General features: G+C 39.0%; 1 protein-coding gene across 1 annotated transcript in view; it reads left to right on the top strand.

The window, feature by feature from the left end:
• Positions 1–12,941, top strand: part of ROBO1 (roundabout guidance receptor 1) — a 1,065,915-nt gene that overhangs the window by 488,949 nt on the left and 564,025 nt on the right. The gene's annotated exons all lie outside the window — the stretch shown is intronic.

Raw genomic sequence — 12,941 nt, 5'->3', positions numbered from 1 at the left:
TGTGCTTAATGCATTTATGAACCGAGTATGAAATGTCAAAAGGATATTCTAGAAGATGTTAAAATACAATGGGAAAGAGAAGACATGACCTCTAGATTGGGTTGGCTTACTTCTTAATCTTCCAGCTTGCAATACATTTTAAGTTATTACATGATGGCTATTGACCAATACTTTGTCTATCTAGGGACCTTCAATTCAGTTATGTGCAGTAACAGTGAATAACATACCTGTACCGTATTTTGAAGTTAAAGAAAATAAAAAGTGGTTGGGTCTGAGTTCCAAAATACAGTAGGTCAGTATTGAAGAGGCCTCACAAACAATAACTTATCATTAATATGTGTCGGATAAAATGAAAAAAGATCAAATAAAAGACACATTTCTGAATCAAAAGTTTTACTTGACCATTTAAGTGCAACTGGATCTTTAAAGAATAGTCACAAAAAGGCTGGAACATTTTGAAAGAAAATGGAGAAGGAAGGGTGGGAAGCCATATTGGCTCTTACATGTTTAAGGGTCCTTCATCAGGACTTGAAAATATAGTTGATGCTAGCACAGAAATTACAATTGTTGTCTTCAAGGGTTTAAAACTTAGCCAATGTTACAGTAGCTTTCTAAAGACTCCCTACTTGGTCACTCATGCCCAGTTGACTTGTGAAGAGCTACCATTCATTAGCTATATATCTGTAGCTGTGTTGGTAAATTTGGAAAACTGACGAATACTGCACCAGCCAAAATTGGTGTGTCGCCTGACATATCACTGCCCCCTTTAAATATGCTCAAATTTCTCTTAGTGTAGAGACTATAATTAGGCCACAAATATGCAGAAGCACCCAATTTGGCTTATGGAAATCAGAGGGAGTGATACTGGTGGACAGTCTGTGGGTAAGGGAATTTAGTGTGATCTGGCCTAATGCATACTGTACATAAAGCAAAAAATAGAGAGAGAGCGTCCCAAAGACTGGTGCTACTAAAACTCCGGAAAAGCGAAATAAGTAGAATGAGGAGAGATTATATAAAGTACCCTTTTAAGTAGTAAATAAAGACACTCCGTGGAATGAATATGACTGCATGGGGAAAGCGGAATAATAATCCACCGCACAAACCAGAAGGGGACAGACAGGGGGAAGGAAGATGCCAACGGCTCCACAGTATGCAGTGCCACCAGAAAATCCCGAACCTTGACTAACACTCAACTGCAAGCCTGGTAAATGTGTCAGTGTGAAACAATTCCCAACCTGATTAGGTTACTGCAAATATTCAGCATTGAAGCTGGCAACGGCCAATTCAGCTTGTAGAGTACTCACGGACCCGACGCTGCAGGAGTATCAGTCTATGCCTCCAGCTGTGCGTCCCTCTTGGCAAGGTAAGTAACAAACGAAGAGAAAGGAAACAGCACCGCAAAAACAGAGAGAACAAATTGTTTTATCAGATATTTGCTAAAGCGCCTTCTGCAGTGGAAAACACGCCAGAGGTTCCAGTTTAAACCTTTTGTGAGCTTGATGCTTCAATAAACTATTTTTCTAATTTTTGATCCATTTGCCTCCAGTTCTCTCTATTTTTGCGGTGTTCTTTCCTTTCTCTTTGTTTGTTACTAATGCACACAGTAGCTTGATAGCTATTTCTTGCAAGTGCTGGGCATCAATTATCCCAGCATGGTTGCCCTTCTTATATAATCAATATATTATAAACAGTACTCTTATACAAATTACTTTTGGGAACTGGTGCCTTTTGAAGTGGGATAATTGGATGCTTGCTAGTAGGGTGCCTGATAGCTGACCACTCATCGTATACATACAATATAGTAATAATAACTATTATATAGGGGGAAGGGGTGGTGTGTGTGTGTGTGTGTGTGTGTGTGTGTGTGTGTGTGTGTGTGTGTGTGTGTGTGTGTGTGTGTGTGTGTTTGTGTGTGAACGAAAAACCTCCACCGTTAGCATATAGCCAGTAAAGAACATCACTTGTGAGCACATTCACATGTCTTAGACAGGTCTGCAACCCTGCCTTTCAACCATTATCACAGTGCTCCCACTGCAGCAAGGGATTCTGGGAAATGACATGCAAATGAGCACACAATGTGTCACCTTTTGCCTGGAAAATGGGCTCCATGTGAATGGATTTTCCAGACTAAAGGTGACACATTGTGTGCTCATTTGCATGTCATTTCCCAGAATCCCTTGCTGCACTGGGAGCACTGTATATTCGGTGATAATGGTTGAAAGGCAGGGTTGCAGACCTGTCTAAGACATGTGAATGTGCTCACCAGTGATATTCTTTTATATATATATAAAATCAAATATGAATAGACAATACCGTTCTGTGGCTAACGCAATGCTTTTATTTGTGATCTCTTCTTCTGGCGATGTTACAATAAATCAAGCCAAAAAAGTTTTTTTTACCTTAAAACAGTGCAAACTGGAATGTGATCTGTGATTGAAGTCTATCCCTCCCTCCCTGTGCAGTATGCATGTTATGACTTGAGGTGTTAAATGGTCCCTGAATGTTAGTGATCTAAGAGGTGTGTGTGTGTGTGTGTGTGTGTGTGTGTGTGTGTGTGTGTGTGTGTGTGTGTGTGTGTGTGTGTGTGTGTGTGTGTGTGTGTGTGTGTGTGTGTGTGTGTGTGTAAATATAAATTGGTAAAGAGCCCACAGTGTATACAGCGCTTTACAAAATGTGTGTGTGGAGTGTGAGTGTATATCAATGGTGTGGGTAGGTGTGGAAATGTAAGAGGCTGTGGCATAACTAAATGTGTGTGTAGATACTATGAAGTCCTACTGGAATATAGAGATGGAATTACAAAGCGTATTTGTATGTGTAAGAGACTGCTGTGTGTACATATATATAGTGCTTTATGTATGGACATGGCCTTTCGCACTCATGGGAAGAGAGTTCTCTCATGTCAGTAGTGACTCATAAAACTTCGGTCTCTGTTTAGGCAATCGCTAAGTGTCCCGAACAGTTGCATACATTTGTATTCATGCAACCGTCTCTCTTTCGGTGTTCTAAGATTACCTTTGAGTATGGCCACCTTCAGATAATTTATCTTGTGGCCAGAGTCAGAGAAATGTTCGCCGACAGGACTGTCTCCTGTCCCGCGTGTGATGCTGTGGCGATGCAGATTAATTCTCTTGTTTAGCCCCTGTCCCATCTCACCTATGTAGTAGCAGCCCCCTGGGCATTTCATGCACATGATGAGGTACACGACATTGCTGGAGGACATTGCTCTTTATTTATTTATATTTACATACACACACACACACTCTCTCTCTTACATCCCTCACATTCAGGGACTATTAAACACCTCAAGTCATAAATCGCACACTACACAGTGGGGAGGGATGAGCTCTAGTCACATTCCAAGATGCACTGTTTTTGAATAAACCCTTTGCCTGCTTTATTCAATGTAACATCGCCGGAAGAAGAGATCAGTGTATCTCGAAAGCTCACACAAATAAAAGCACTTTGTTAGCCACAGAACGGTATCGTCTTTATTTTTATATATATATATATATATATATATATATATATATGTGTGTATGTGTGTGTGTGTGTGTGTGTGTGTGTGTGTGTGTGTGTGTGTGTGTGTGTGTGTGTGTGTGTGTGTGTGTAAATATATATATATGTGTGTGTGTGTGTGTGTATATGTAATATATATATATATATATATATATATATATATATATATATATATATATATATATATATATATATATTCAAATAACGGGGGGAAAACAGGGGGGAGGGATGGGGAAAGAAAACCTCGCATCTACTTATACAGTATTTATGCCACCATAGGCCAAAGTGATATCCTGTTCGATTTACATAAGTAAGGTATGGCGGTGCTCACGGGTTGTGAATAATATAAATGAAAAGAGAAAAAAGTAACCCGTATGGGAGCACTCAGGTATGCAAAAGATTAATATATTTATTTATTTGACACAATGCAAAAAGAATTGAATAAACAGTACATGATTAAAAACACTTAAAAAAGAGGCATGGACCCCTGTCACGGTTGCTACCCTAAAACACTAATTAGCAACACTAGGGAACGACATACATTGTCAACCCTAAACATAAGTAGGATAGTGACTCAAACAACACTGGGGTAAATCAGAATAAATCACAATAGGTTATTGGGTTCAAAAGGCACCTATTCAAAGCTAAGGATGATTCACACTACACACCAAAAGGTGGACTGATCAAAGTATATATGACAATCACCAGGCATCACACATCTGCATGAGCATACAATGATTTGACCAATACCTTCTAGGTGTAGTGTGAATCATCCTTAGCTTTGTATAGGTGCTTTTTGAACCCAATAACCTATTGTGATTTATTCTGATTTACCCCAGTGTTGTTTGAGTCACTATCCTACTTATGTTTAGGGTTGACAATGTATGTCGTTCCCTAGTGTTGCTCATTAGTGTTTTAGGGTAGCAACCGTGACAGGGGTCCATGCCTCTTTTTTAAGTGTTTTTAATCATGTACTGTTTATTCAATTCTTTTTGCATTGTGTCAAATAAATAAATATATTAATCTTTTGCATACCTGAGTGCTCCCATACAGGTTACTTTTTTCTCTTTTCATTTATATATATATATATATATATATATATATATATATATATATATATATATATATATATATATATATATATAGTGTATATGTGTGTGTGTATACAGTAGCTAGCCAGATACACAAGGAGTCATGTACTGGGGATCTGTATTTATATATAGACATATCTTATATCAGGGGTGCTCAACTCCTGTCCTCAAGCCCTCCAACAGGTCTGGTTTTCAGGGGACTGAGCCTCTGATTGAGCCCTCTGTGCTGATGCAGGGACTGATTGAGCCACCTCTTCTGAGGAATATCCTGAAAACATTACCTGTGGGGGGCTCGAAGTCTGGAGTTGAGCACCCCTTTCCTATATTATAATCACCATCACTAGTTTTAAGCTTCCGCCTGCAGTCCAGCCTCGGATCACATTTTTGCTGTGCACTGACCATTCTCTGTTTTGCTTATCTCTGAAACAACCTGACCACCCGGCTGTGATATCAGTAAAAAATAAAGTACAATAGATAGCAATCAGACTCAGGGTTCAGATATATCTCATTGAGCAACACCTACCTGATTAAAGCCCTGGAAGACATAAAACATCGTACTGTGCTGCTGTTCTCCCATTAAAATTAAGATTTTATTGGGATACTGCTATTGACGTTTTGCTGTGATCCTTGAAAGGTTATGTATCGGATGGTGAGTCTTGTTGAGAGTGCTATCTCTTGTACTGTATTTTTTTGTGTTTTGGCCCTGATTTGTTATCCAGAGGTTTTCATAAAGTTACCCCATAGAGTTACAAAGGACCATCCAGGATAATAGTGCTTAAGGCACACTATGATTAAGTGATTTATACAGAGCCACAATGAGCCCAATCTCCTGCTGCAGGGAACAGCTCCAAATGTAGGGACCCAAATCCTCTTTTAAACAATAAACATTGGTGGGTTAATATATTGGTATTTCATTTTGGGGTCTTCTAATTCTCCTTAATCACAGAATCAAATCACCCTTGTATAGCAGATTATGTTCAATGTAAAAATCTTTTAAATTACCTTCAATTGGAAGATATTGCCCCACTGGATCATATTTCAGCTATAACATTTTCCACTGAAAAGGGAGGAAAGGTAATAAGCATCAGGGGAGCAGGATAAGTGTAATGCGAGTGTTTTGTGAAAAGGATTAATAGGGTTTATACTGCAGAGGTGAGAGATTAAGAAAGATATGTAGGCATGCATATCTTATCGAGATTAGCTTGCAGAAACATCTGCGATGCATGTCTTAAAATCTTTCTTTACTCACTGATCATTTTATATTGGTGAGTGCAATGATTTTATAGAAAATAATGTTGCAAATATTTTAATAGGTAACAGCCGGTTCTTCAAGGGTTAATTGTATCCCTATGACATATTAAGTACTCCGCAGAATTACTCCAATGACTGATATAAATTATCAGCATCCCTTAGCAAAGATTAAGGAACTACTACCCAGTACTACCCAGCACATATCTATAAGTACATACTTTGTCCCCTTTTAAGCTGACATAAAGTGTTAGAAGAACTCAAATTGGAATGGCTCACTCAGCAAGTTTCCTGGTTCTCTACGTGAAGTCCAAGATGCAGGTTTCAGATGACGTGCTTGATCCACCCAGTAGTGTAGGCAAACAAAAATTGGAAGGCAGAGCACTCTCAAAAAACTAGGAGGAGGCCAACATAGAAAAATAAAAATAATTTATTGAATTAACGGATCATGACAGACCCCATGAGCAGCAACGCACCTACACGTTTGGGCAACACACCCTTTATCAAGGTGTAGGGGTGCCATTTAACACCTAAAGTCATAAAGTGCATACTGCACAGGTGGGAGGGATAGGTTTCATCCACAGATAACACTTCAGGCTGTTTTAAAGTAAAACTTTTCTTGCTTTATCCATTGTAACATCGCCCGAAGAAGAGATCAGTGTATCTCGAAAGCTTGCACAAAAAAAAGCCTTTCGTTAGCCACAGAACGGTATTGAGTATTTGTTTTTGATTTTATATATATATATATATATATATATATATATATATATATATATATATATATATTTAAAACCAGAGACAGCACATATATATTTATGCCCTGAGGAAGGTCCCACTCTGAGGACCGAAACGTTGGCTGCCCTGTGTTGTTAATACACTTTATTTACTTCATTATATTGCGGTGTGCTGTCTCTTTGTTACCTGGATTTCCCTGGTTACCCTGTACATGTTTCTATATGGGACGAGCATCTACCTTCATTTGAGAAAACGTGAGTGCAAACTATTTTTCATTGACTATATATATATATATATATATATATATATATATATATGCGCAGAGTAGTTTATTTTAGTATTTAAAATTATATAGTGATATTTAAGTAAGCAATAAAGGCAAAGTACTGTGGAAAGCAGCCTTTGAAGATAAGTGAATTGCACTTGGCAAACCAACCATTTATCTGGAATGGGATGTTTGTTGACCATGCGTGCACCAAGCAGGATACTCAGCGAGGCAGCCAGCAGCAAGGACACATTTAAAAATATCCCGCCCGAGAAATTTTAAAATGTGTCCTGGCTGATGATGGCCACGCTGTGTTGGTGGCCCTTGAAGACTGGAGTTGTCCCCTTATGTACTACATCACAGGGCCCCTGGAGTGCAGACTCCATGATATAGTAGATACATCCATGGACATCCAAAGGGTAATATTCTTAAGCAAAGAAGTCTTCCGTAGAACTAGGGTTACTCTTTGTTCTTGCTCCAGTAGTGTTTATAAAAAGGGAAAAAAATATTTTTTATTTTATCTCCTTTCTGGCAGAACGAACCAGAGTGAACCAGTATTTTTTAACAAGACCCTTAATTTGTACTTTGTTCTTTATTGGCTTCTTTTTAATTATTGTACTGGGGCAAGACCTTAAAATTAACATACTGTAACCCATTGCCACATTATATTGTTTGCATATAATTAAGAAGCCTCAGTGTTCCACAGCAGGCACATCAGTCTGTTAGAAATTAGAGAAAGTGCTTCTAGTAAAAAAAACAAGCAAACTGAAATACTTTATACAACTTTGGTATTGACAACACTTTTCTGTCATTTATAATGGTCTTCAAAGTGCCAAGCCCAATGTAAAAGGCTAAACTGTTTTCTTTGTTTCGAAAAACTTAAGGCCAGTAATATCTACACTATAATTTAACCAAGACTTCACTCTCAGTAAAACGTGGTAAAATGTGATGCATGTAAGTCACATATACGCAAGATGATGACAGCTGGAGTGACCAGGTTACTGGGGTCAGCAGCTTATGGTTTTATGCAAACAAAGCAATGTGTGTGGTTTCATTCTCATTTCAATTTTGATGCAGCAAGGACAGCAAAAACAGCAGTTGCAAAGGAAATATCTGGTATCTCTAATCATGTTTTATTTGATGGGAGTTATGTTGTTTAAAAATGACATTTCCACACAACTTCAATTCACATTAAAAAAATCTATTGTATTAAGCAGAAGAGCCTAGGTTAGTAAAATGTGTATTTTGCAACATTTAACCAATGTATGTACTTGGCAACGTGCACAACAATTAATGATTGCATTATCCTACTGTCGCGGCCGAGTTTATTCTTACCTTTGCCCGGTCTCGGCCGCGTCAGTAACCGGGCGTGCGGCGAGGTGTCCCGGGCGCGCGCCGGAGCCTCGGAGGATCGGTCCTCCGATCGGGGCTTCCCCCTCCCCTCTCCGGGTCCCCCGGAGCCCCCCACCACATCCCCCACATTAGGAGCACCGTGCGCGCACGCTCCCGATGAAGCGTGACCGCGCATCGGTGACACGCGGCACGCCGAGGGAAAGCAACGAGCAAGCCGGGACACCTCCCGGCTTGCGGTACTAGCCAGGGAAGAATAAAGTGTGTCACCAGTGTAGTTATCATCTGTATCAGATATTTAGTGTGGAAACATTTAAACAGCTTTATTGACCTGATGTGGGACAATAAACAAATGTAGTAAGACTACGTGTCTTCAGTGCCAATGCCACCGCCATGGTCATGGCATCGAATAATTAATGCTGTGGGAGGTCCCATTCAGAAGCATGGACCTCCCACAGCTCGATCACGGCAGACACTGTCCTCAGCTCTGAAGACTTTTGTTTCTTTGACCGCGGTGCCAGGGACAGTGAGTCTTACTAAATCTGTGCTAAAAACGATGTATCAATAACCTATTTTCCCAATTAGGTCACTAGTGTACTTCATAGAGACGTTTTGGTTATACAACAACAAAAAATCGGATTTTGGTTCTAGTTTTTACTAAAATCCCATGGTTTTGGTAATGGCTCTATTTATATATATATATATCCACACACACACATATATTAAACACATGTATTTTACCCATTGTGTATTTGTGATGTATATACATACACATTCACATACACCTTGTTATGCCTTAAAATAGACTTCCCCGTGGGGAGTGGGGCCGACGGCCATGTCTGCAGTTAAGCATGGGGTAGGAAAGTGGGTCTGTTGACCAGTGCAGTCGAACAGGCAGTTCATTTGAGCGCAAGGCCAGCGGCCTTTACTGAATTGTCCATACAGTTAAACAGGGGCAACCGGCTGTGCAGGACTTTCATGGACTAGGGAGTGGGGTAAAGATTCAGAGTATCATCCTCCAAGAAGGAGGGAGCCGCAGCTGGTTCTTATTGTGGTCCTGAGCTCCTGCTCCACATCAGTAACAAAAGTGGCACCTAACGGGAGGACCGTCAGCCTATAGGCATATACTAGCCCCAGAGCCTATGATAAAAATTCCACTCAGAAGTGGCCAATAATGCACTGGCTGGGTTACATTCTTCTAGCCAGGGCATTATTGACCAATAATGTCCTGTTCTTCAGAGATTATTGCTTGAAAATATAACATTAATAATTGAATTCATTAGTTTTAATATAGTTATTTGATTTATTTATTTATTTATTTAATAACCAGTATATTAAACCAGGCTAGCTCTGTCAGTCCCTCCACCTTCACTATGGTCATAAGTACTGAATTAGTGTTCCAATAATATATAATAAATGTAATACTAATAATATTATTATTAGGGAAAAATATCATGTATACATCTATATACAGCATACATATATACATATATATGTATGAACAACAAGAAAAGAAAGCGCCCGATCCTAGTGCAGCATGAAAAAATACAATTTAATAAAAATGAATATGAATAAAACCAACAAATGCGAACTCACAAACACAGGATAAATAAATGCATATAATGAGTATACTCATTCGCCAACCGCCCACGTTGTGCCTTGGATGGCGCGCCCTCTCTCTGTCTGGGTTTTCTCAGCTCTGCTGAACCGACATCCAGCAGGGGATACAGGAAAAAGCTCACCACAATGTGACCCGGAAGTCCTCCACAATGTTAGTGTATCCGGATATGAGGTCTGCAGTCCGTGACCCCGCAATGCAGGGGCTGATCAGAGAAGTCTCTCTGCACTCCCAAAGGCAGTCCGTAATGAAGTGGGCAGTGAGGATAGAGTCAAAATGTATATCACGGTGTGACAGCAGCTAAAAAACGCTCTTCTCTACGCGTTTCTTCACATAAAGTGATTTCATCATACATATAGAGATTTAGATTTCAATATAGTCTATCAGTTGTTTTTAAAAAATGTGCATCACATGTTATTGTACGTAATAAAACATATCATAAGGCACATACAGATGTTGTCTGAGTCTTCTTTGACATGAAGTCTCTTTCCCTCTGTAATACACAAACATAGTTAGATTGGACATTAGTTGGGAAAACATTTATTATTCCTCTAAACTGTGTATTAGAAAGCCTTAAGTGCACCCTCTGAACTATAAGAGTAAACTACATTCTTATATTGTTATTATTAATAGCCACTGGTAAGAGTCACAAATTGCCCTAATATTTATTGAACTTGATAAATGGTTTCCGTGTTGGGTGAAGAAAAGTAGATGACACCAAAATCACCTGACTGAAGACTCAGCACGGACAGCAGCTGCCATACAGACAAGCCATCAGTGCCCTTGTTAGGATCCACAAAGGAAACTCAGCCCTGAACTAATCAAGTTTAATTAAGATAGACATGCTATGGTCCAGTAGAGCTAGCGGGGTCAGTACTCATGCAGTTCTAAACGAGGCATATTATAATTAGAATCTAATTGAAAATCTGTAGGAGAAACAGAACCTGAACTCTGCAGGCCCTGCATGTAAAGTGGCTGTTTGGGTCCTGTTGTGTACCTTATTAAACTGTTAATGCTCAATTAGACAGTTACGTAAAAAGTCAGGTAGGCATGATAGGATTTATGAAATAGTTACATGATGTCTACTTGAAATTTACAACATCTGTTTGGATTGAGTTCAAAGAAATATTTAGCAAAATAAAGCCTCTTTGTTGCTTCTGTACCACGTCAAACTTTCCAGGTTATTTAGTTATGCATAAAGGTGCAGTGTTGAAAGCTATATTCACAAGCTACTATTTTTTAGGCAAATACATTTTACAATCTCTTCTTTCTGTACTTCTTACCTATAAAACGTATTGTACTGCACTGCATGATTTGATCATAGTTGTGTTACAGTACATTGCTATTTTCACACAAACTATAAACATATTGATTGTCAGAATTTTTCTCTGTGGTTTATCTACATATTTACATTCAGTAACTATCCTAAATAAGTCAAAAATATGTTTTACACATTTCATGTACAGTGTGTCATAGGCCCTTGCTGTTTTTTGGGGCTGATAGGGATTACCGCTCTGATGGAACTGCCAGCTCTAATAAAACAGAAATGTAGCATCCTCCACTTCTGTTTCCGGCTTCCGGGGGCCTGGTCGAGTCATATGATTACTCCTAGGGCATTTTGTGTTTTTTTAGATATATAAACCTGTCCTTAAGGAATATAACTAAAAAAACAATGGTCACATTTATGTAAGTACCCAAGTAAATAGCCATATTCAGTGTGTAAAATTTTGAGTACCCGCAGTCAAAGAAATAAACTCTCAAAATATTTAGGGTCATATTTATTAAGTTGTGCTATGGAATAAGACAGATTTCACATTCACCTGAATAGATCGTAAGGTGCCAGAAGATGTCCTATGACATGGTAATGCTTAGTAAATGGACCATAGTCTGTTGTGAATAATTGACAATAACAAGAGACAAAAAGGTCCCAATGCTACACCAAACTTAACAAATCATTTAGTACATTAACACTTTGTGCAACCCTTCCTGCTCTCCTCAGCGCCTGCCTGCACCATACTGTACCTGTACAACAGGACTGTAATATAAGCTATCAACTTGCCAATGTGACGATCCTGGAGGGAAAGAGCTTATGAAGCATCTGATGATATCCTACCAGAGACATCTGTTCCTGCGGTTGGTGCATGGGTAACATATCCCTTGACATGCTATTAGAAAAATATATTTTGATGTATGCAGAATACTCACCTATATATTGTTTCAACTATTATATTTTATCTACTACACTATGAGCGTTGTGTGCTGTTTTTTTTGTGTTTTTTCTTTAATAGCCCTGGGGGTGTTTGAGCCACCCCTGTTTCCACGGCTGCAGACGCTCTCTTGAATCACACCCAGATTCACGTATTATCTTTACGTATATCTTTACCCACTTACACACCTCACGTGGTTGGTTTTTGTTGGTTTAGAATTAGAAGTAGATCGTAGTAGCGCACTTTCCCTCACCTTCTTTTCATGCACCACCAGCCACAGAATACATCAGTAGTGACACAATCTCCCATAGGGTGGGGGAAAAATGGGCTACACATAAAATACATATTAATGTACTGTACTAAATGATTTGTCAAGGATTATTTAGCATTGGGGCCTTTTGTCTCGTTTTATACATAAGGTCACAAATCCAGTAGCACTCCAAATGGCACACACACAATATATATATATATATGTTATATATATATATATATATATATATATATATACACACACACACACACACACACACACACACACACACACACACACACACACACACACACACAATGTAGTTGGTTTGGGTTTTGCAGGTTACTAAACCTGTGTATGTCAAATAATTGGCAATAGCATGAAATAAATTAATTATAATATTAAAAGTGTAATGGCTTAATTGTCATGATTCCAGAAAGAAAGAGAATTTGTGCACCTCTGATTTTCAAAGCAAATTTATTGTAGCCATAAAAGTGAACCAACGTTTTGCCAAAAGACTGTTCATCGTCCCAAGGTTCAGCAAAGTATCCAGCCACTCCTCCTTCTCTTACCATGCACCCCAAAACTGAAACAATCAACCGGAGACTCTCACAGCCGCCACCTGTCTAAGTTCTTTCAAAACTAAAGCAGTCTCACATTT

The sequence above is a fragment of the Ascaphus truei genome, chromosome 3 (assembly GCF_040206685.1).
Source record: "Ascaphus truei isolate aAscTru1 chromosome 3, aAscTru1.hap1, whole genome shotgun sequence".
Classification (NCBI taxonomy): Eukaryota; Metazoa; Chordata; class Amphibia; order Anura; family Ascaphidae; genus Ascaphus; species Ascaphus truei.
The sequence above is the reverse complement of the archived record's forward strand: the minus strand, read 5'-3'. Positions and strand labels throughout refer to the sequence as shown.